The 23,486-nt window shown below is 45.8% G+C and overlaps 1 pseudogene; it reads right to left on the minus strand.

The window, feature by feature from the left end:
- Positions 1-280: 280 nt before the first annotated feature.
- Positions 281-23,486, minus strand: part of LOC123191410 (uncharacterized) — a 73,078-nt pseudogene continuing 49,872 nt past the window's right edge.

Raw genomic sequence — 23,486 nt, forward strand, 5'->3', positions numbered from 1 at the left:
GTCGCTTTGATAACCGGCGATCACGTGAGGCCTTGATTGTGAGTTGCAATTTACGTCCGCTATTTAGTTCTGCAAAATTCTTCTAGCTATTTATTTTTTTCATCTATTAGGTGTCTCGTATTGCAAGATCCAAGTCATGTCTTTGATTAGAAAACATGAATCTGGTTACCAAAAGCGTAGAAAGAAACAAAAAAAATCAAAGATTTAGTGAGGTAAGGCCCATTTTCGAGTTTGGCACAGGGCCTCGGATTTTGCCGGCTCGGCCCTGGCCCCACAGATATTAAGCTATGTTGTGAACCTCCACCATTGTGAAAGGGTCCTCAAAGGAGTAATCAGTTCCTTTCTTGAAGCTCCAGGGCTTGCCTCCTTCAGGACATGTGCTCCCGAGAAGCAACATTTGGCAGGATCTACTGGCCATCTTGTTAGAAGCTTTCTCCAATTTAGAAGTCGCCTCATCCATCGAGAATGACGTGAAGCTCGGGTTAGCCATGGAGATGGACGCAGTCCTCAGTGCCCTCGCACTCTAGAAGGACTTGAGGAAGGCAACCTCCCCGAGCTCCCCTCAGAATTCTCTGTAAGAGAACACCTTGATGCACGACTTGATGCATTCAGTGGGCTTGGCCAGCTTCCAAAAGTTGAGGTTCAGCCTGGCACTGTCAGCTTCATAATCACATTTTTCGGACTGCAGGAAAAAAGCACTTCAATCACTCACAGTTCAGCTTCAATGAATCATGCTGAGTATATAATACCAATACATGCGATGCAAATTAATACTCCCTCCGTTGCATAATTCTTGTCATGATTGGGGGTTTAGTTCAAATTTGAACTAAAACCATGACAAAAATTATGAAACAGAGGGAGTACCACGTAGTGCTTCATGTTAATTGAAAAGCGGCAGATATTGTGCAGTGAAACAAACATCATAACATGCATACATAAATGTTGGTTCTAATATATGGGAGAGATATGACATGCCAATGCTTTCCATGCATGAAGCTAGACGGAGTACCAACAACAACTAAGGCGGGCCTCATGATTACAGTTCATGCATAACAATTACGAAGTGAGGCAACACATTCGAGCCGCAGTGTAGCTCCCCTAACACGTGCAAAATTTACCAAATACATTCTTCAAGAAGAATTTTCATGACACCTTCTTTGTAATTAGTTAATCAGACATAACTGGCTGATAAAATGCGGCATAGAAACACAGCAACAATATGATATTATGGCATGCAACACAGACCTCCAACAAACTGGTGGCAGCAATGTGCAACCCAGTTTCATACCAAATGTCACAACTTACTGAAATTAACATGCAATCCGAGCATTATCATTTGGTACTCTATTCTCCATGGCTAAGAATAAATAGAAGCCTGACCAGAACTTTGTAGTAATTAGTGAGTCGGACATGACTAATTGCAGATGTAGTCTAGTAGCAATGCATTAAGCTGGCATTATGGTAATACCACGCAATTCACCAGCAAACTGTAGGCAGAAATAGGAATGTGCAAGGTAATTATATATAAGTTTCATGAGTCTGAAACAAGCACTGCATGCCACTTGCAACATTCGCAGCAGAAATACAGGTCCTGAAGGGGGAGAATGCCTTCCTAAAGTTGGTGTAGTTGAGTAGAGAAAACCTGATTGCTGATAATAAATGGAACGCTTGGCATTTAAATTACAACTGATTAAAGATGTAACATATCATTTATGTTTGATTAAATAAACATAGGAATCACATTTCACAAGAAAAGAAACCAGAAGCACTCTGATGATCATTGACTGGATAGAGCAATGCAAATCAATGATCATTACTTTCACACATGAAATTAATTAGCAGAAAGTAACAACTACCAGTAGCCAACTACCAAGTAAGAAGTAACACGCATGAAAGATCAGAAATTGATATGATGTATGCACTATGCAGTCTCTCATGTTTGTTATTCGCATATAACAAGTTGCAGAGTATCTCCAAAGATCTCATTCAACTATGCATGTGCTTGCTACCATTGTCGATCGCAACTAAAACATGGTCCGGTCAATCAATGCTATTGCTAAAGAAATCAAACACATATTCTCCATTGATGAAAATTCTGTAAGATGGGGGCCCTGACAGGTGCATAGTTTACCAAATATAGCCATGATGGAGGTCCTAACCATGTGCATATTTTGTGAAATGTGTTCTTTAAAACAAAATTCCAGATGTGAACCATGAAAAATATCTTGCTATTAAATATTAATTAACCATAAAGAAGTACCTGATATGACACCGTTTAGAGTAATATGATAAACTACACATGCCTCCAAAAAATTGTAGGTAGCAATGTGTTGGTTTGTCATGTGTAAATTCCGTAAGTCCGAAAGGAGCACTGCATGCCACTTACAACATCAACAACATGAATATTGCCAAGTAGTATGATATATGACCACGGTGAGAGATGCTATAACAATAGATTAAGAAGGAAAGCATTGACATCAGGAGAATTGCATAGTACATTATCTACAATTAATTAATCAAAAGCTTAAACCACACCATCTGCAGTGAACAAAATCTGCTGCTACAAATGGAATTCGCTATGAATGTAAGCAAAACATGAAATGGAAAGAAAAATATAGTAATGTACAGTGCCTTCAAATTGGGAAAGCAGCCGAGGAAGGAGAGAACCATCTTTCCATCGGTGTGGTTTCCGAAACGCACATTCAGACTCAGGATCTTGACGCTGGTTGCCATGGTGCTTGGGCTCGCCTTCATCCCGCCCTGCAGGAAAGAACCCAAATTAACAAAAAACAAAAAAAATCTAATATTTAGTCATGGACCTCCATGAGCTGGACATTTTGCTAACTGAACAAAAAATGTTAGAATGCCAACAGGGGATGTATGTACCATGAAGATGCCGTCTCGGATCTCTAGGATGGTGCTCCCCGGTTCCAAGATTCCTAATGCGTGCAGCTTGGGAGCATCACCAATCCTCACCATGGTGGACAAGCCACCGGCATTGCTCCGAAAATCCTCCAGGATGAGCCACTCGAGGCGAGGAGCCTTTACCATCGCGATGTCCTCCAGGACGGAGCCGCAAATTTGGACGCACCGGAGGCTGTGGCCGACGAGGCGAAGGTGAAACCCCTTGTTGCATCCATGGATGTTGAGGGTCTCTGGGACGGGGCTCTTGGTGACGACCAAGTCGATGTCCCCGTCTTCCATGACGACGCTGCAGATGCCGAGCTCCCGGAGATGGGGGAAGGAGGTGTGGCGCAGCAACCTGGCCACGTCCGGGAACTTCTAGAGGCTGATGTAGAGGCAGGTGAGGGTGGTGACGGTGAAGAGCGCCACCGGGAGGGGCACGTCTGATAAGTCTCCGTCGTATCTATAATTTTTGATTGTTGCATGCCAATATTATATCACTTTCACATACTTTTGGCAACTTTTTATATGATTTATTGGACTAACCTATTGATCTAGTGTCCAGTGCCAGTCCTGTTTTCTGTATGTTTTTTGTATTGCAGAGTATCCATATCAAACGAGGTCCAAATGCAATAGAATTTCACAGAGAATTATTTTGAAATATATGTGATTTTTGGGAGTTGGAATCACCGGACGGAGGCCCGTGGTGGGCACAACCCACCAGGGCGCGCCAGAGGAGCCAGGCGTGCCGTGGTGGGTTGTTCTCACCTCGTACGTCAGTTGGACCTCTACTTCGGGCGCAAGGAAGCTTATATCCGGAAAAAATCGTGTTAAAAGCTCAGCGCAATCGGAGTTACAAATCTTCGGGAATATAAGAAACGGTTTTCGGCTAGATCTGGGGAACACGAAACATAAGAGAACGGAGGGGGAGATCCGATCTTGGAGGGGATCCCGCCCCTCCGCCATGCTACCTCTTGAGCATGCGTTGGTTTTCCCCGAAGAGGAAGGGATGATGCAGCAAAGTAGTGTAAGTATTTCCCTCAGTTTTTGAGAACCAAGGTATCAATCCAGTAGGAGGCTACGCGTTAGTCCCTCATACCTGCACAAAACAGATAAATCCTCGCAACCAACGCAAATAGGGGTTGTCAATCCCTACTCGGCCACTTACGAGAGTGAGATCTGATAGATATGATAAGATAATATTTTTGGTATTTTTATGGTAAAGATGCAAAGTAAAATAAAAACAAAGTAAAAGCAAAAGGAAATAACTAAGTATTGATAGATTAATATGATGAAGATAGACCCGGGGGCCATAGGTTTCACTTGTGGATTCTCTCGAGAGCATACGTATTCTATGGTGGGTAAATAAATTACTGTTGAGGAATTGACAGAATTGAGCATAGTTGTGAGAATATCTAGGTATGATCATGTATATAGGCATCATGTCCGAGACAAGTAGACCGACTCCTGCCTGCATCTACTACTATTACTCCACTCATCGACCGCTATCCAGCATGCATCTAGAGTATTAAGTTAATGAAAACAAAGTAATGCCTTAAGCAAGATGACATGACGTAGACGGATAAACTCATGCAATATGATGAAAATCCCATCTTGTTATCCTCAATGGCAAAAATACAATACGTGCCTTGCTGCCCCTACTGTCACTGGGAAAGGACACCCCAAGATTGAACCCAAAGCTAAGCACTTCTGCCATTGCAAGAAAGATCAATCTAGTAGGCCAAACCAAACTGATAATTTGAAGAGACTTACAAAGATAACCAATCATAGATAAAAGAATTCAGAGAAGATTCAAATATTGTTCATAGAGAGACTTGATCATAAACCCACAATTCATCGGTCTCAACAAACACACCGCAAAAAGAAGATTACATCGAATATATATCCACAAGAGAGGGGGAGAACTTTGTATTGAGATCCAAAAAGAGAGAAGAAGCCATCAAGCTACTAACTACGGACCCATAGGTCTGAAGTAAACTACTCACACTTCATCAGAGGGGCTATGGTGTTGATGTACAAGCCATCCGTGATCGATTCCCCCTCCAGCGGAGCTCCGGAACAGGCCCCAAGATGGGATCTCGTGGATACAAAAAGTTGCGGCGGTGGAATTATGGTTTTGGCTCCGTATCTGATTGTTTGGGCGTACATAGGTATATATAGGAGGAAGGAGTACGTCGGTGGAGGAACAAGGGGCCCACGAGGATGGAGGGTGCGCCTGGTGGGGGTGGGCGCGCCCCCCTACCTCGTGGCTCCCTCTTTTGTGTCTTGACGTAGGGTCCAAGTCTCCTGGGTTTTGTTCGTTGAGAAAATCACGTTCCCGAAGGTTTCATTCCGTTTGTACTCAGTTTGATATTCCTTTTCTTCGAAACCCTAAAACAGGCAAAAAATAGCAATTCTAGGCTGGGCCTCTGATTAATAGGTTAGTCCCAAAAATAATATAAAAGTGGATAATAAAGCCCAATAATGTCCAAAACAGTAATAATATGGCATGAAGCAATCAAAAATTATAGATACGTTGGAGACGTATCAAGCATCCCCAAGCTTAATTCCTGCTCGTCCTCGAGTAGGTAAATGATAAAAACAGAATTTTTGATGCGGAGTGCTACTTGGCATAATTTCAATGTAATTCTTCTTAATTGTGATATGAATATTTGTTGGGGAACGTAGTAATAATTCAAAATTTCCGTACATGTCACCAAGATCAATCTAGGAGATGCTAGCAACGAGAGAGAGAGGGAGTGCATCTTCATACACTTGAAGATCTCTAAGCGGAAGCGTTACAAAGAACGCGGTTGATGGAGTTGTACTCGTGGCGATTCAAATCGTGGAAGATCCGATCCAGCGCCAAACGGACGACGCCTCTGCGTTCAACACACATACAGCCCGGGGACGTCTCCTCCTTCTTGATCCAGCAAGGGGAGAGGAGAAGTTGAGGGAGAACTCCAGCAACACGACGGCATGGTGGCATTGGAGCTCGTGGTTCTCCGGCAGGGCTTCGCCAAGCACTGCGGAAGAGGAGGAGGAGTTGGAGGAGGAGAGGGCTGCGCCAGGGAAGGGGGTGCGGCTGCCCTCTCTCTCCCTCACTATATATAGGGGTAAGGGGTGGAGGAGGTGCCCTAGGGTTCCCCAGGGGAGGGGTGGCGGCCACAGGGGAAACCCTAGATGGGTTTGGGCGCCCCCACCCCTAGGAAACTTGCCCCCCAAGCCAAGAGGGGTGGCTGCCCTAGGGGAGGCGCCCCCACCTCTCCACGTTACGTGAGATGGGGTGGGAGGGGCGCACAACCCCTTAGTGGGCTGATGTGCCCCCTACCCTTGGCCCATAAGGCCCCCCAATGCTTGTCGGGGCCTCCAAAACACCTTTCGGTCACGCTGGTCGTCACCCGGTACTCCCAGAACAATTCCGGACTCCAATAACCTTCGTCCAATATATCGATCTTCACCTCCAGACCATTCCGGAGTTCCTCGTCACGTCCTGGATCTCATCCGGGACTCCGAACAACCTTCGGTAACCACATACTATTTCCCATAACAAATCTAGTGTCACCGAACCTTAAGTGTGTAGACCCTACGGGTTCGGGAACCATGCAGACATGACCGACACATCTCTCCGACCAATAACCAATAGCGGGATCTGGATACCCATATTGGCTCCCACATGTTCCACGGTGATCTCATCGGATGAACCACGATGTTAAGGATTCAATCAATCCCGTATACAATTCCCTTTGTCTATCGGTATGTTACTTGCCCAAGATTCGATTGTCGGTATACCCATACCTCGTTCAATCTCATTATCGGCAAGTCTCTTTACTCGTTCCGTAACGCATGATCCCATGGCTAACTCCTTAGCCACATAGAGCTCATTATGATGATGCATTACCGAGTGGGCCCAGAGATACCTCTCCGTCATACTGAGTGACAAATCCCAGTCTCGATTCGTGCCAACCCAACAGACACTTTCGGAGATACCTGTAGTGCACCTTTATAGCCACCCAGTTACATTGTGACATTTGGTACACCCAAAGCATTGCTATGGTATCCGGGAGTTGCACAATCTCATGGTCTAAGGAAATGATACTTGACATTAGAAAAGCTTTAGCAAACGAACTACACGATCTTGTGCTATGCTTAGGATTGGGTCTTGTCCATCACATCATTCTCCTAATGATGTGATGCCGTTATCAATGACATCCAATGTCCATGGTCAGGAAACCATGACCATCTATTGATCAACGAGCTAGTCAACTAGAGGCTTACTAGGGACATGTTGTGGTCTATGTATTCACACATGTATTAAGGTTTCCGGGTAATACAATTATAGCATGAACAATAGACAATTATCATGAACAAGGAAATGCAATAATAACCATTTTATTATTGCCTATAGGGCATATTTCCAACAGTCTCCCACTTGCACTAGAGTCAATAATCTAGTTCACATCACAATGTGATTGTAATGAATCCAACACCCATGGGGTTTGTTCATATCTCGCTTGTGAGAGAGGTTTATTAGTCAATGGGTCTGAACCTTTTAGATCCATGTGTGCTTTAGAAATCTCTCTGTCATCTTGTAGATGCAGCTACCACGCGCTACTTGGAGCTATTCCAAATAACCGCTCTACTATACGAATCCGGTTTACTCCTCAGAGTCATCCGGATTAATGTCAAAGTTTGCATCGACGTAACCCTTTACGACGAACTCTTTTACCACCTCCATAATCGAGAAAATTCCTTAGTCCACTAGTTACTAAGGATAAGTTCGACCGATGTCATGTGATCCATTCCTGGATCACTCTTGTACCCCTTGACTGACTCATGGCAAGGCACACTTCAGGTGCGGTACACAACATAGCATACTGTAGAGCCTACGTCTAAAGCATAGGGGACGACCTTCGTCCTTTCTCTCTCTTCTACCATGGTTAGGTCTTGAATCTTACTCAATGCTCACAGCTTGTAACACAGCCAAGAACTCCTTCTTTGTTGATCTATTTTGAACTCCTTCAAAATCTTGTCACGGTATGCATTCATTTGAAAGTACTATTAAGCGTTTTGATCTATCCTTATAGATCTTGATGCTCAATGTTCAAGTAGCTTAATCCAGGTTTTCCATTGAAAAACACTTTTCAAATAACCTTGTATGCTTTCCAGAAATTCTACATCATTTCTGATCAACAAGATGTTAACAACATATACTCATCAAAAATTCTATAGTGCTCCCACTCACTTCTTTGGAAATACAAGTTTCTCATAAACTTTGTATAAACCCAAAATCTTTGATCATTTGATCGAAGCATACATTCCCACTCCGAGATGCTTACTCCAGTCCTTAGAAGGATTGCTGGAGCTTTGCATACTTGTTAGCATCTTTCAGGATTGACAAAACCTTCTGGTTGTATCACATACAACCTTTCCTCAAGAAAATTGTCGAGGAAACAATGTTTTGACATCCTATCTGCAAGATTTCATAAATAATGCAGTAACTGCTAACATCATTCCAACAGGCTCTTAGCATCATTATGAGTGAGAAAGTCTCATCGTTGTCAACTCCTTGAACTTGTCGAAAAACATCTTAACGACAAGTCGAGCTTTCTTAATGTTGACACTTACCACCATTGTCCGTCTTCCTTTTAAAATCCATCTGCACCCAACAACCTTACGAGCATCAAGTAGTTCTTCCAAAGTCTATACTTTGTTTTTATACATGGATCCTCTCTCGGATTTTATGGCCTCGAGCCATTCATCGGAATCCGGGCCCACCATCGATTCTCCATTGCTCGTAGGTTCGTTGTTGTCTAGCAACATGACGTCCAAGACAGGATTACGTGCCACTCTGAAGTAGTACGCATCCTAGTAGACCATGAGGTTTGGTAGTGACTTGATCCGAAGTTTCATGATCATATCATAAGCTTCCACTTCAAGTGGTGTAGGTGCCACAGGAACAACTTCCTGCGCCCTGCTACACACTAGTTGAAGTGACGGTTCAATAACCTCATCAAGTCTCCATCATCCTCCCACTCAATTCTTTCGAGAGAAACTTCTCCTCGAGAAAGGACCCGTTTCTAGAAACAATCACTTTTGCTTTCGGATCTGAAATAGGAGGTATACCCAACTGTTTTGGGTATTCTATGAAGATGCATTTATCCGCTTTGGGTTCGAGCTTATCAGCCTGAAACTTTTTCACATAAGTGTCGCAGCCCAAACTTTTAAGAAACGACAACTTAGGTTTTTCTAAACCATAGTTCATACGGTGTCGTCTCAACGGAATTGCGTGGTGCCCTATTTAAAGTGAATGCGGTTGTCTCTAATGCCTAACCCATAAACGATAGTGGTAATTCGATAAGAGACATCATGGTATGCACCATATCCAATAGGGTGCAGTTATGATGTTCGGATACACCATCACACTATGGTGTTCCAGGCGGTATTAGTTGTGAAACAATTTCCACAATGTCTTAATTGTGTGCCAAACTCATAACTCAGATATTCATCTCTATGATCATATCATAGACATTTTATCCTCTTGTCACGACGATCTTCAACTTCACTCTGAAATTACTTAAACCTTTCAATAATTCAGACTTGTGTTTCATCAAGTAAATATACTCAGCATCTACTCAAATCATCTGTGAAGTAAGAACATAACGATATCCTCTGCGTGCCTCATCACTCATTGGACTGCACACATCAAAATGCATTACTTCCAACAAGTTGCTTTCTTGTTCCATCTTACTGAAAACGAGGTCTTTCAGTCATCTTGCCCATGTGGTATGATTTGCATGTCTCAAGTGATTCAAAATCAAGTGAGTCCAAACAATCCATCTGTATGGAGTTTCTTCATGCATATCTACCAATAGACATGGTTCGCATGTCTCAATCTTTTCAAAAACGAGTGAGTCCAAAGATCCATCAACATGGAGCTTCTTCATGCGTTTTATACCAACATGACTCAAATGGCAGTGCCACAAGTATGTGGTACTATCATTACTATTTTATATCTTTTGGCATGAACATGTGTATCACTACGATCAAGATTTAATAAACCATTCATTTTAGGTGCAAGACCATTGAAGGTATTATTCAAATAAATAGAGTAACCATTATTCTCCTTAAATGAATAACCGTATGGCGATAAACATAATCCAATCATGTATATGCTCAACGCAAACACCAAATAACAATTATTTCAGTTTAACACCAATCCCGATGGTAGAGGGAGCGTGCGATGTTTGATCACATCAACCTTGGAAACACTTCCAACACATATCGTCATCTCACCTTTAGCTAGTCTCCATAGCCTTTTATTTCGAGTTACTAACACTTAGCAACCAAACCGGTATTTATTACCCTGGTGCTACTAGGAGTACTAGTAAAGTACACAATAATATAACGTATATTCAAAATACATCTGTCGACCTTGCCAGCCTTCTCATCTACCAAGTATCTAGGGTAGTTGTGCTTCAGTGACCGTTCCACTCATTACAGAAGCACTTAGTCTCGGGTTTGGGTTCAACCTTGGGTTTCTTCACTAGAGCAGCAACTGATTTGCCATTTCATGAAGTATCCCTTCTTTCCCTTGCCCTTCTTGAAACTAGTGGCTTAACCATCAACAATTGATGCTCCTACTTGATTTCTATTTTCGCAGTGTCAAACATTGCGAGTTGCTCAAGGATCATCATGTCTATCCATGATATGTTATAGTTCATCACAAAGCTCTAATAGCTTGGTGGAAGTGACTATGGAGAACCATCACTATCTCATTTGAAAGATTAACTCGCACTCGATTCAAGCGATTGTAGTACTTTGACAATCTGAGCACATGCTCAATGATTGAGCTTTTCTCCCTTAGTTTGCAGGCTTAAGAAACTTGTCAGAGGTCTCATACCTCTTGACGTGGGCACTAGTCTGAAATCCCAATTTCAATCTTTGGAACATCTCATATGTTCTGCGACGTTTCAAAAGCGTCTTTGGTGCCACAATTCTAAACCATTAGGATTACGCACTGAACTATCACGTAGTCATCAAAACGTGTATATCAGATGTTTCCCAACATCTACAGAGACGCTCGAGGTTCAGCACACTGAGCGGTGCATTAAGGACATAATCCTTCTGTGCAGTAATGAGGACAATCCTCAGTTTACGGACGCAGTCCGCATAATTGCTACTATCAACTCTCAACTAAATTTTCTCTAGGAACATATCTAAAACAATAGAACCAAAGCGTGAGCTATGACATAATTTGCAAAGACCTTTTGACTATGTTCATGATAATTAAGTTCATCTAATCAAATTATTTAATGAACTCCCACTTAGACATCCCTCTAGTTATCTAAGTGATACATGATCCGAGTCAACTAGGACGTGTCCGATCATCACGTGAGACAGACTAGTCATCATCGGTGAACATCTTCATGTTGATCGTATCTTCTATACGACTCATGTTCGACCTTTCGGTCTTTCGTGTTCCTGTTGGGTTTCGTAGTAATTTCAAAAAATTTCCTACGCACACGCAAGATCATGTGATGCATAGCAACGAGGGGAGAGTGTGATCTACATACCTAGTAGATCGACAACGGAAGCATTTGGTTGATGTAGTCGTACGTCTTCACGATCCGACCGATCAAGCACCGAAACTACGGCACCTCCGAGTTCGAGCACACGTTCAGCTCGATGACGATCCCCGGACTCCGATCCAGCAAAGTGTCGGGGAAGAGTTCCGTCAGCACGACGGCATGGTGACGATCTTGATGTACTACAGCAGCAGGGCTTCGCCTAAACTCCGCTACAGTATTATCGAGGACTATGGTGGCTGGGGGCGCCGCACACGGCTAAGGAATAGATTACGTGGATCAACTTGTGTGTTTCTGGGGTGCCCCTGCCTCCTTATATAAAGGACTAGAGGGGGGAGGCTGGCCGGCCAAGGGTGGCGCGCCAGGAGAGTCCTACTCCCTCTGGGAGTAGGATCCCCCCCCCCCAATCCTAGTTGGAATAGGATTCGCGGAGGGGGAAAAGAGAGAGGGGGGCCGGCCACCTCTCCTTGTCCTAATAGGACTAGGGGAGGGAGGGAGGCGCGCATCCCATCTTGGGCAGCCCCTTCTCTTTTCCACTAAGGCCCACTAAGGCCCATATAACTCCCGGGGGGTTCCGGTAACCTCCCGGTACTCCGGAAAAATCCCGATTTCACCCGGAACACTTCTGATATCCAAACATAGGCTTCCAATATATCAATCTTTATGTCTCGACAATTTCGAGACTCCTCGTCATGTCCGTGATCACATCCGGGACTCCGAACAACCTTCGGTACATCAAAATGCATAAACTCATAATATAACTGTCATCGTAACCTTAAGCGTGCGGACCCTACGGGTTCGAGAACAATGTAGACATGACCGAGACACGTCTCCGGTCAATAACCAATAGCGGGACCTGGATGCCCATATTGGCTCCTACATATTCTACGAAGATCTTTATCGGTCAGACCGCATAACAACATACGTCGTTCCCTTTGTCATCGGTATGTTACTTGCCCGAGATTCAATCGTTGGTATCCCATACCTAGTTCAATCTCGTTGCCGGCAAGTCTCTTTACTCGTTCTGTAATACATCATCCGCAACTAACTCATTTAGTTGTAATGCTTGCAAGGCTTAAGTGATGTGCATTACCGAGAGGGCCCAGAGATACCTCTCCGATAATCGGAGTGACAAAACCTAATCCCGAAATACGCCAACCCAACATGTACCTTTGGAGACACCTGTAGTACTCCTTTATAATCACCCAGTTACGTTGTGACGTTTGGTAGCACCCAAAGTGTTCCTCCGGTAAACGGGAGTTGCATAATCTCATAGTTACAGGAACATGTATAAGTCATGAAGAAAGCAATAGCAACACACTAAACGATCGGGTGCTAAGCTAATGGAATGGGTCATGTCAATCAGATCATTCACTTAATGATGTGATCCCGTTAATCAAATAACAACTCATTGTTTATGGTTAGGAAACATAACCATCTTTGATTAATGAGCTAGTCAAGTAGAGGCATACTAGTGACACTTTGTTTGTCTATGTATTCACACATGTATTATGTTTCCGATTAATACAATTTTAGCATGAATAATAAACATTTATCATGATTATAAGGAAATAAATAATAACTTTATTATTGCCTCTAGGGCATATTTCCTTCAGTCTCCACTTGCACTAGAGTCAATAATCTAGATTACACAGTAATGATTCTAACACCCATGGAGCCTTGGTGCTGATCATGTTTTGCTTGTGGAAGAGGCTTAGTCAACGGGTCTGCAATATTCAGATCCGGTATCTTGCAAATCTCTATGTCTCCCACCTGGACTAGATCCCGGATGGAATTGAAGCGTCTCTTGATGTGCTTGGTTCTCTTATGAAATTTGGATTCCTTTTCCAAGGCAATTGTACCAGTATTGTCACAGAAGATTTTCATTGGACCCGATGCACTAGGTATGACACCTAGATCGGATATGAACTCCTTCATCCAGACTCCTTCATTTGCTGCTTCCGAAGCAGCTATGTACTCCACTTCACATGTAGATCCCGCTACAACGCTTTGTTTAGAACTGCACCAACTTACAGCCCCACCGTTTAATGTAAACACGTATCCGGTTTGCGATTTAGAATCGTCCGGATCAGTGTCAAAGCTTGCATCAACGTAACCTTTTACGACGAGCTCTTTGTCACCTCCATATACGAGAAGCATATCCATAGTCCTTTTCAGGTATTTCAGGATGTTCTTGACCGCTGTCCAGTGATCCACTCCTGGATTACTTTGGTACCTCCCTGCTAGACTTATAGCAAGGCACACATCAGGTCTGGTACACAACATTGCATACATGATAGATCCTATCGCTGATGCATAGGGAACATTTTTCATATTCTCTCTATCTTCTGCAGTGGTCGGGCATTGAGTCTTACTCAATTTCACACCTTGTAACACAGGCAAGAATCCTTTCTTTGCTTGATCCATTTTGAACTTCTTCAAAATTTTGTCAAGGTATGTTGTTTGTGAAAGTCCAATTAAGCGTTTTGATCTATCTCTATAGATCTTAATGCCTAATATGTAAGCAGCTTCACCGAGGTCTTTCATTGAAAAACTCTTATTCAAGTATCCCTTTATGCTATCCAGAAATTCTATATCATTACCAATTAATAATATGTCATCCGCATATAATATCAGAAATGCTACAGAGCTCCCACTCACTTTCTTGTAAATACAGGCTTCTCCAAAAGTTTGTATAAAACCAAATGCTTTGATCACACTATCAAAACGTTTATTCCAACTCCGAGAGGCTTGCACCAGTCCATAAATGGATCGCTGGAGCTTGCACACTTTGTTAGCTCCCTTTGGATTGACAAAACCTTCTGGTTGCATCATATACAACTCTTCTTCCAGAAATCCATTCAGGAATGCAGTTTTGACATCCATCTGCCAAATTTCATAATCATAAAATGCGGCAATTGCTAACATGATTCGGACAGACTTAAGCATCGCTACGGGTGAGAAGGTCTCATCGTAGTCAATCCCTTGAACTTGCCGAAAACCTTTTGCGACAAGTCGAGCTTTGTAGACGGTAATATTACCGTCAGCGTCAGTCTTCTTCTTGAAGATCCATTTATTCTCAATTGCTTGCCGATCATCGGGCAAGTCAACCAAAGTCCATACTTTGTTCTCATACATGGATCCCATCTCAGATTTCATGGCTTCAAGCCACTTTGCGGAATCTGGGCTCACCATCGCTTCTTCATAGTTCGTAGGTTCATCATGATCTAGTAGCATGACTTCCAGAACGGGATTACCGTACCACTCTGGTGCGGATCTTACTCTGGTTGATCTACGAGGTTCAGTAGTATCTTGTTCTGAAGTTTCATGATCATCATCATTAGCTTCCTCACTAACTGGTGTAGGTGTCATAGAAACAGTTTTCTGTGATGCACTACTTTCCAATAAGGGAGCAGGTACAGTTACCTCGTCAAGTTCTACTTTCCTCCCACTCACTTCTTTCGAGAGAAACTCCTTCTCCAGAAAGTTTCCGAATTTAGCAACAAAAGTCTTGCCTTCGGATCTGTGATAGAAGGTGTATCCAATAGTTTCCTTTGGATATCCTATGAAGACACATTTCTCCGATTTGGGTTCGAGCTTATCAGGTTGAAGCTTTTTCACATAAGCATCGCAGCCCCAAACTTTCAGAAACGACAACTTTGGTTTCTTGCCAAACCACAGTTCATAAGGCGTCGTCTCAACAGATTTTGATGGTGCCCTATTTAACGTGAATGCGGCTATCTCTAGAGCGTACCCCCAAAACGATAGCGGTAAATCAGTAAGAGACATCATAGATCGCACCATATCTAGTAAAGTACGATTACGACGTTTGGACACACCATTACGCTGTGGTGTTCCAGGTGGCGTGAGTTGCGAAACTATTCCACAATTTTTCAAATGTACACCAAACTCGTAACTCAAATATTCTCCTCCACGATCAGATCATAGAAACTTTATTTTCTTGTTACGATGATTTTCAACTTCACTCTGAAATTCTTTGAACTTTTCAAATGTTTCAGACTTATGTTTCATTAAGTAGATATACCCATATCTGCTCAAATCATCTGTGAAGGTGAGAAAATAACGATATCCGCCACGAGCCTCAATATTCATCGGACCACATACATCTGTATGTATGATTTCCAACAAATCTGTTGCTCTCTCCATAGTACCGGAGAACGGTGTTTTGGTCATCTTGCCCATGAGGCACGATTCCCAAGTACCAAGTGATTCATAATCAAGTGGTTCCAAAAGTCCATCAGTATGGAGTTTCTTCATGCGCTTTACACCGATATGACCTAAACGGCAATGCCACAAATAAGTTGCACTCTCATTATCAACTCTGCATCTTTTGGTTTCAACATTATGAATATGTGTGTTACTACTATCGAGATTCAACAAGAATAGACCACTCTTCAAGGGTGCATGACCATAAAAGATATTACTCATATAAATAGAACAACCATTATTCTTTGATTTAAATGAATAACCGTCTCGCATTAAACAAGATCCAGATATAATGTTCATCCTTAACACTGGCACCAAATAACAATTATTTAGGTCTAATATTAATCCCGAAGGTAGATGTAGAGGTAGCGTGCCGACTGCGATCACATCGACTTTGGAACCGTTTCCCACGCGCATCGTCACCTCGTCCTTAGCTAATCTTCGCTTAATCCGTAGTTCCTGTTTCGAGTTGCAAATATTAGCAACAGAACCAGTATCAAATACCCAGGTGCTACTGCGAGCATTAGTAAGGTACACATCAATAACATGTATATCACATATACCTTTGTTCACCTTGCCATCCTTCTTATCCGCCAAATACTTGGGGCAGTTCCGCTTTTAGTGACCAGTCTGCTTGCAATAGAAGCACTCAGTTTCAGGCTTAGGTCCAGGTTTGGGTTTCTTCTCTTGAGTAGCAACTTGCTTGCCGTTCTTTTTGAAGTTCCCCTTCTTTTTCCCTTTGCCCTTTTTCTTGAAACTAGTGGTCTTGTTGACCATCAACACTTGATGCTCCTTCTTGATTTCTACCTCCGCAGCTTTCAGCATCGCGAAGAGCTCGGGAATAGTCTTATTCATCCCTTGCATATTATAGTTCATCACGAAGCTCTTGTAGCTTGGTGGTAGTGATTGGAGAATTCTGTCAATGACGCAATCATCTGGAAGATTAACTCCCAATTGAATCAAGTGATTATTATACCTAGACATTTTGAGTATATGCTCACTAACAGAACTGTTCTCCTCCATCTTGCAGCTACAGAACTTATTGGAGACTTCATATCTCTCAATCCGGGCATTTGCTTGAAATATTAACTTCAACTCCTGGAACATCTCATATGCTCCATGACGTTCAAAACATCGTTGAAGTCCCGATTCTAAGCCGTAAAGCATGGCACACTGAACTATCGAGTAGTCATCAGCTTTGCTCTGCCAGACGTTCATAACTTAGGGCGTTGCTCCTGCAGCAGGCCTGGCACCCAGCGGTGCTTCCAGGACGTAATTCTTCTGTGCAGCAATGAGGATAATCCTCAAGTTACGGACCCAGTCCGTGTAATTGCTACCATCATCTTTCAACTTTGCTTTCTCAAGGAACGCATTAAAATTCAACGGAACAACAACATGAGCCATCTATCTACAATCAACATAAACAAGCAAGATACTATCATGGACTAAGTTCATGATAAATTTAAGTTCAATTAATCATATTACTTAAGAACTCCCACTTAGATAGACATCCCTCTAATCCTCTAAGTGATCACGTGATCCAAATCAACTAAACCATGTCCGATCATCACGTGAGATGGAGTAGCTTCATTGGTGAACATCTTTATGTTGATCATATCTACTATATGATTCACGCTCGACCTTTCGGTCTCCGTGTTCCGAGGCCATATCTGTATATGCTTGGCTCGTCAAGTATAACCTGAGTATTCCGCGTGTGCAACTATTTTGCACCCGTTGTATTTGAATGTAGAACCTATCACACCCGATCATCACATGGTGTCTCAGCACGAAGAACTTTCGCAACGGTGCATACTCAGGGAGAACACTTCTTGTTAATTTCGTGAGAGATCATCTTATAATGGTACCGTCAATCAAAGCAAGATAAGATGCATAAAAGGATAAACATCACATGCAATCAATATAAGTGATATGATATGGCCATCATCATCTTGTGCTTGTGATCTCCATCTCCGAAGCACCGTCGTGATCACCATCGTCACCGGCGTGACACCTTGATCTCCATCGTAGCATCGTTGTCGTCTCGCCAAGCTTGTGCTTCTACGACTATCGCTACCGCTCAGTGATAAAGTAAAGCATTACATCGTGATTGCATTGCATACAATAAAATGACAACCATAAGGCTCCTGCCAGTTGCCGATAACTCGGTTACAAAACATGATCATCTCATACAATAAAATTCAGCATCATGTCTTGACCATATCACATCACAACATGCCCTGCAAAAACAAGTTAGACGTCCTCTACTTTGTTGTTGCAAGGTTTACGTGGCTGCTACGGGCTTAAGCAAGAACCAATCTTACCTACGCATCAAAACCACAACGATAGTTTGTCAATTTGACTCCGTTTTAACCTTCGCAAGGACCGGGCGTAGCCACACTCGGTTCAACTAAAGTTGGAGAGACAGTCGCCCGCAAGCCACCTATGTGCAAAGCACGTCGGGGGAACCGGTCTCGCGTAAGCGTACGCGTAATGTTGGTCCGGGTCGTCTCGTCCAACAATGCCGCCGAACCAAAGTATGACATGCTGGTAGGCAGTATGACTTATATCGCCCACAACTCACTTGTGTTCTACTCGTGCATATAACATCAACATAAATAACCTAGGCTCGGATGCCACTATTGGGTTTCGTGGTAATTTCAAAAAATTTCCTACGCACACGCAAGATCATGTGATGCATAGCAATGAGGGGAGAGTGTGATCTACATACCTAGTAGATCGACAACGGAAGCGTTTGGTCGATGTTGTCGTACGTCTTCACGATCCGACCGATCAAGCACTGAAACTACGGCACCTCCGAGTTCGAGCACACGTTCAGCTCGATGACGACCCCCGGACTCCGATCCAGCAAAGTGTCGGGGAAGAGTTCTGTCAGCACCACGGCGTGGTGACGATCTTGATGTACTACAGCAGCAGGGCTTCGCCTAAACTCCGCTACAGTATTATAGAGGACTATGGTGGCTGGGGGCGCCGCACACGGCTAAGGAATAGATTACGTGTATCAACTTGTGTGTTTCTGGGGTGCCCCTGCCTCCGTATATAAAGGACTAGAGGGGGGAGGCTGGCCGACCAAGGGTGGCGCGCCAGGAGAGTCCTACTCCCTGTGGGAGTAGGATTCCCCCCCCCCCAATCCTAGTTGGAATAGGATTCACGGAGGGGGAAAAGAGAGAGGGGGGCCGGCCACCTCTCCTTGTCCTAATAGGACTAGGGGAGGGAGGGAGGCGCGCAGCCTATCTTGGGAAGCCCCTTCTCTTTTCCACTAAGGCCCACTAAGGCCCATATAGCTCCCGGGGGGTTCCAGTAACCTCCCGGTACTCCGGTAAAATCCCGATTTCACCCGGAACACTTCCGATATCCAAACATAGGCTTCCAATATATCAATCTTTATGTCTCGACCATTTCGAGACTCCTCATCATGTCCGTGATCACATCCGGGACTCCGAACAACCTTTGGTACATCAAAATGCATAAACTCATAATATAACTGTCATCGTAACCTTAAGCGTGCGGACCCTACGGGTTCGAGAACAATGTAGACATGACCGAGACAGGTCTCCGGTTAATAACCAATAGCGGGACCTGGATGCCCATATTGGCTCCTACATATTCTATGAAGATATTTATCGGTCAGACCGCATAACAACATACGTCGTTCCCTTTGTCATCGGTATGTTACTTGCCCGAGATTCGATCGTCGGTATCCCATACCTAGTTCAATCTCGTTGCCGGCAAGTCTCTTTACTCGTTCTGTAATACATCATCCGCAACTAACTCATGTAGTTGTAATGCTTGCAAGGCTTAAGTGATGTGCATTACCGAGAGGGCCCAGAGATACCTCTCCGATAATCAGAGTGACAAAACCTAATCTCGAAATACGCCAACCCAACATGTACCTTTGGAGACACCTGTAGTACTCCTTTATAATCACCCAGTTACGTTGTGACGTTTGGTAGTACCCAAAGTGTTCCTCCGGTAAACGGAAGTTGCTTAATCTCATAGTTACAGGAACATGTATAAGTCATGAAGAAAGCAATAGCAACACACTAAACGATTGGGTGTGTCGGTGTACTAGAGTAGGGGTACCCTAGTATCCCGAACTTGTGCACGGGCAGTCGCAGCGTCCCGCGGCAAGGCTTGCCGGGTGACCGCCAAGGTCCTCCGTGGTTCCTTTGGAGCCATTCAAGGACAAAATATCCAAGCCAAGGAGACAAGACCCCGGCAAGAGGAGCTTGCCGGGAAGGCCAACCAAGGCACCTCAAGACCCCGGCAAGAGGAGCTTGCCGGGAAGGCGAACCAAGGCATCTCAAGGAACTTGCCGCGACGCGCTACGCGTCCTGGCAAGGCCCGGTGAGCGACAAGCTCCTGGACGCGATAAGACGACAACCGCGGCAAAGCGCTTGCCGCGGCAAGCCACCACTCTGTGCCCGCGCTCTAGCACATCCACCAATGTGTCGCTCTAGGACCCTTCCAGGCGTACATGGCGGAAGGCTGTGTAGCCAGGGGCGCACGGTGGCAAGCGGCGCTGACAAGATTGCCATCGTGGCGAGCGGTGGCGTCCCTGACGGTCCCTTTTGCATTATTTAGGCGACGCAGACGGGCATTTAATGCCCTTGTCTCCTGCCGTCAGGGTTAGGTATGATACACTATAGCAGGTAGCTGTACCAACCGCAGCACCTTTACATTTTTACCCTTGTCTAAGTTGCCACCTGTCGGTGACCCCTTGAGCATATAAAATGAGGCCCATGCGCAACATAGAGGGGGTGTTGGGAAAAAGAGAACACTCACGCTCGGTCTCGTTAGCTGCTGGAGTGTACTGTAGCACTCCGCGCTCCCGAGCAAGAACTCAATACAAACCACAAAGCAGGAGTAGGGCTTTACGCATCCATGCGGCCCGAACCTGGGTAAACTGCTCATGTGCTTCACCTTGATCCGCTCTTCGTGCGACCTCCGCCCCCGCCGAACCGAAAGGGACTCGGCCCGCCGGTCCCATAGGTGTCCGTGGATCAGTCCCCCGGCATCTTTGGCGCACCAGGTAGGGGGCGTCGAGGTTGTGTGAACCAGATCCGGCGTTCACACGAGCTAGATCTTCATCATCTTCATCGACATGCCGCCGAAGAAGAAGGCTTCGGAGGCAGCTGCTCCATCTGCCCCACCACCGCCGGAGCAAACGCCCGATGGGGCAGAAGAACGGGCGTCGACGAGGGAGCTCACGGTGCTGCCAGGTCCAAGGACAAGGTTGCGCTGCCCATCGGCGGCGTAGCTGGCTCCCACAACGACCGGGCGCACTCCAAGACCTCGCCGTCCGTACATGCACCGTGCCCATCTCAGGAGGCGCGGGACTGGCAGCGTCATGGTACTCATAGTACCATGCGTTTGCTGGACCAAGATCGAGCTGGTGGATCTCGGAGTGCTCAAGACCAGCATGCACGCCAACATGCTGGCACGAGCGAGGCACGGTCGCCTGGACGGGATACTGCTCCTTCTAACATAGTTAGAAGTCCGAGCATATCCCGCTCCTCGCACCGTTCGCCACCGCCACCCGCCACCCCAGCAGAAGCTTTGGCGCGAGCTCAACTACTCCTGGAATACCCTCCAACGGCAGACAAGATCGACGACTAGAGGGCCACCATTCAGAGTCTCATCGGCTTCGCCAACGGCGACGCTCAACGGCAGCCGAGCACGTCACAGCCGCGGCAAGTCAGCCAGGCACGAACCACTGTGCACTCTCCGCCCCGAAGGCCAAGATCGCCGACTCGCCGGATCCACCTCGACAGCGACTCCACCGCGTCATCAGATCCACGAGCTCGTCGCGATCAGCGCCAAGTTCTTCACGAATGACAGCAAGAAGATGCTCGTACTTGCATCGAGCGCCGAAGAGAAGCGCGACGTCAATCGGACCAGCGCGCTGGGCCCTCTGTCGACATGCATGCGCCAGGGGAACCAGGAGACTTGCTGTACGTGGTAGGTTGTCCTGCGTTTACTCGTGAGCTGCGGCAAATCCAGTGGCCCAGCATGAAGAATTTCAAGCCAGACGTACCAGAGAAGTATGACGACAAGTCACATCCGTCGGAGTTCCTCAGCATCTACACCATCGTGGTGCAGGCTGCCGGGGGGCGGGACGACAAGATCCTTGCCAGCTACTTCCCGCTGGTGCTCAAGCCCAACGTCAGGTCCTGGCTCATGCATTTGCCGGACAACTCCATATCCTCCTGGGCAGACCTATGCCATCAGTTTGTCGGCGCCTTTACAGGCGGCCACAAACCTCATGGCCAAGAGAGTGACCTTCATCTGCTCGCCCAGAAGGAAGGAGAGCCCCTACGCAAGTACATTCAGAGATTCAGCCGTGTACAGCACAACATCCCAGATGTCCACCCTGCCGCGGTCATCAGCGCGTTCCATCAGAACGTGCATAACGGCAGGATGCGGGAGGAGATGGCGATGTGCAAGATCAAAGACGTCAGTGAGCTGTATGCCCTGGCCGACAAGTGTGCACGCGCTGAGGAAGGGAGGAAACTCCCCGGACAGGATACGAGAGCAGGAGGATCTGACAGTGAGGATGCTGCCCCGGCAAAGAAAAACCGGCGGCGGAACAACAGGAAGAAGAAAGGCAAAGATGTACTAGTCGTTGAGTAGTCCGGCAACGAAGGTGGCGCCAAGAAAGCCAAAGTTGGTAGCTCCGGCAAGGAGATTGCCGCATGCACCAACTGCCAGGCTGTGGCGGTCGCCGACAAGCAGGACTGCAACGACAAGCAGTACTGCAAGATCCACCGCACCAAGGGCCATGACCTCCAGAGCTGCAAGAAGGTCGAGCAGCTTGTCCAGTAGCAAAAGGCTGAGTACGAGCGATGAGACAAGGAGAGGGCCTAAGGATGCGCTGGAGAATCTGGCAAGAAGCGCGCCAGCCGGGGAGGATGCCGTGGCAAGGCCAAGTAGCAGCAAGGAGACAGACCTCCCCGCGGCCGCGACAAGGATGAAGACGACGACGACGACGAAGACATGGATGATGTCGAGACCAGTGAGCAGGAGTTCTAGAAAGCCACAGAGGTCTTGTGCGTTGACGGCGGTGCTTCTCTGCATACTTCGCACCGCCAACTCAAACAGTGGGTGCGGGAAGTCAATGCAGCAGAACCGCCTGTCGAGTCACGCAAGCTTCTGAAATGGTCCAGCACGCCTATCATCTTTGATATTGAGGACCACCCTGATTGCACAACTGCGGTCGGGTGCTTGCCGATGTTGGTTTCACCAACTATCCGCAACCTCAAAGTCACTAAGATGCTATTTGACGGCGGGGCCGGCTTGAACCTGATCTCCTCCGCTGTACTCCAGAAACTCCAGATCCCTGACAGCGAGCTTGAAGAGACCGGCACATTCCAAGGAATCAACCCGGGAAGGAGCAAGCCGAAGGGGAAGGTCATGTTGCCAGTAACATTTGGCAGCGAAGTGAACTTCAGGACTGAGAGGGTCACTTTTGACGTTGCCGATTTTCCATTGCCTTACAATGGGATACTCGGCCGTCCAGCACTCGCCAAGTTCATGGAAGCCTCTCACTACGCATACAACATGCTGAAGATGCCAGGCCCGATGAGCATCATCTCTGTCCCTGGCGACAAGAAGGATGCTCTTATCTGCGCCGACAAGATCTACCGGGAAGCGGCAGCCGCAACAGATCGCAAGTCACTTGCCATTGAAGCTCCCGGGGGGAAGAAGAAGACCAAGTCCGACAAGAGTTCTGATGCCCACTCCGGCAAG

This window comes from Triticum aestivum, chromosome 2A (genome assembly GCF_018294505.1).
Source record: "Triticum aestivum cultivar Chinese Spring chromosome 2A, IWGSC CS RefSeq v2.1, whole genome shotgun sequence".
Lineage (NCBI taxonomy): Eukaryota > Viridiplantae > Streptophyta > Magnoliopsida > Poales > Poaceae > Triticum > Triticum aestivum.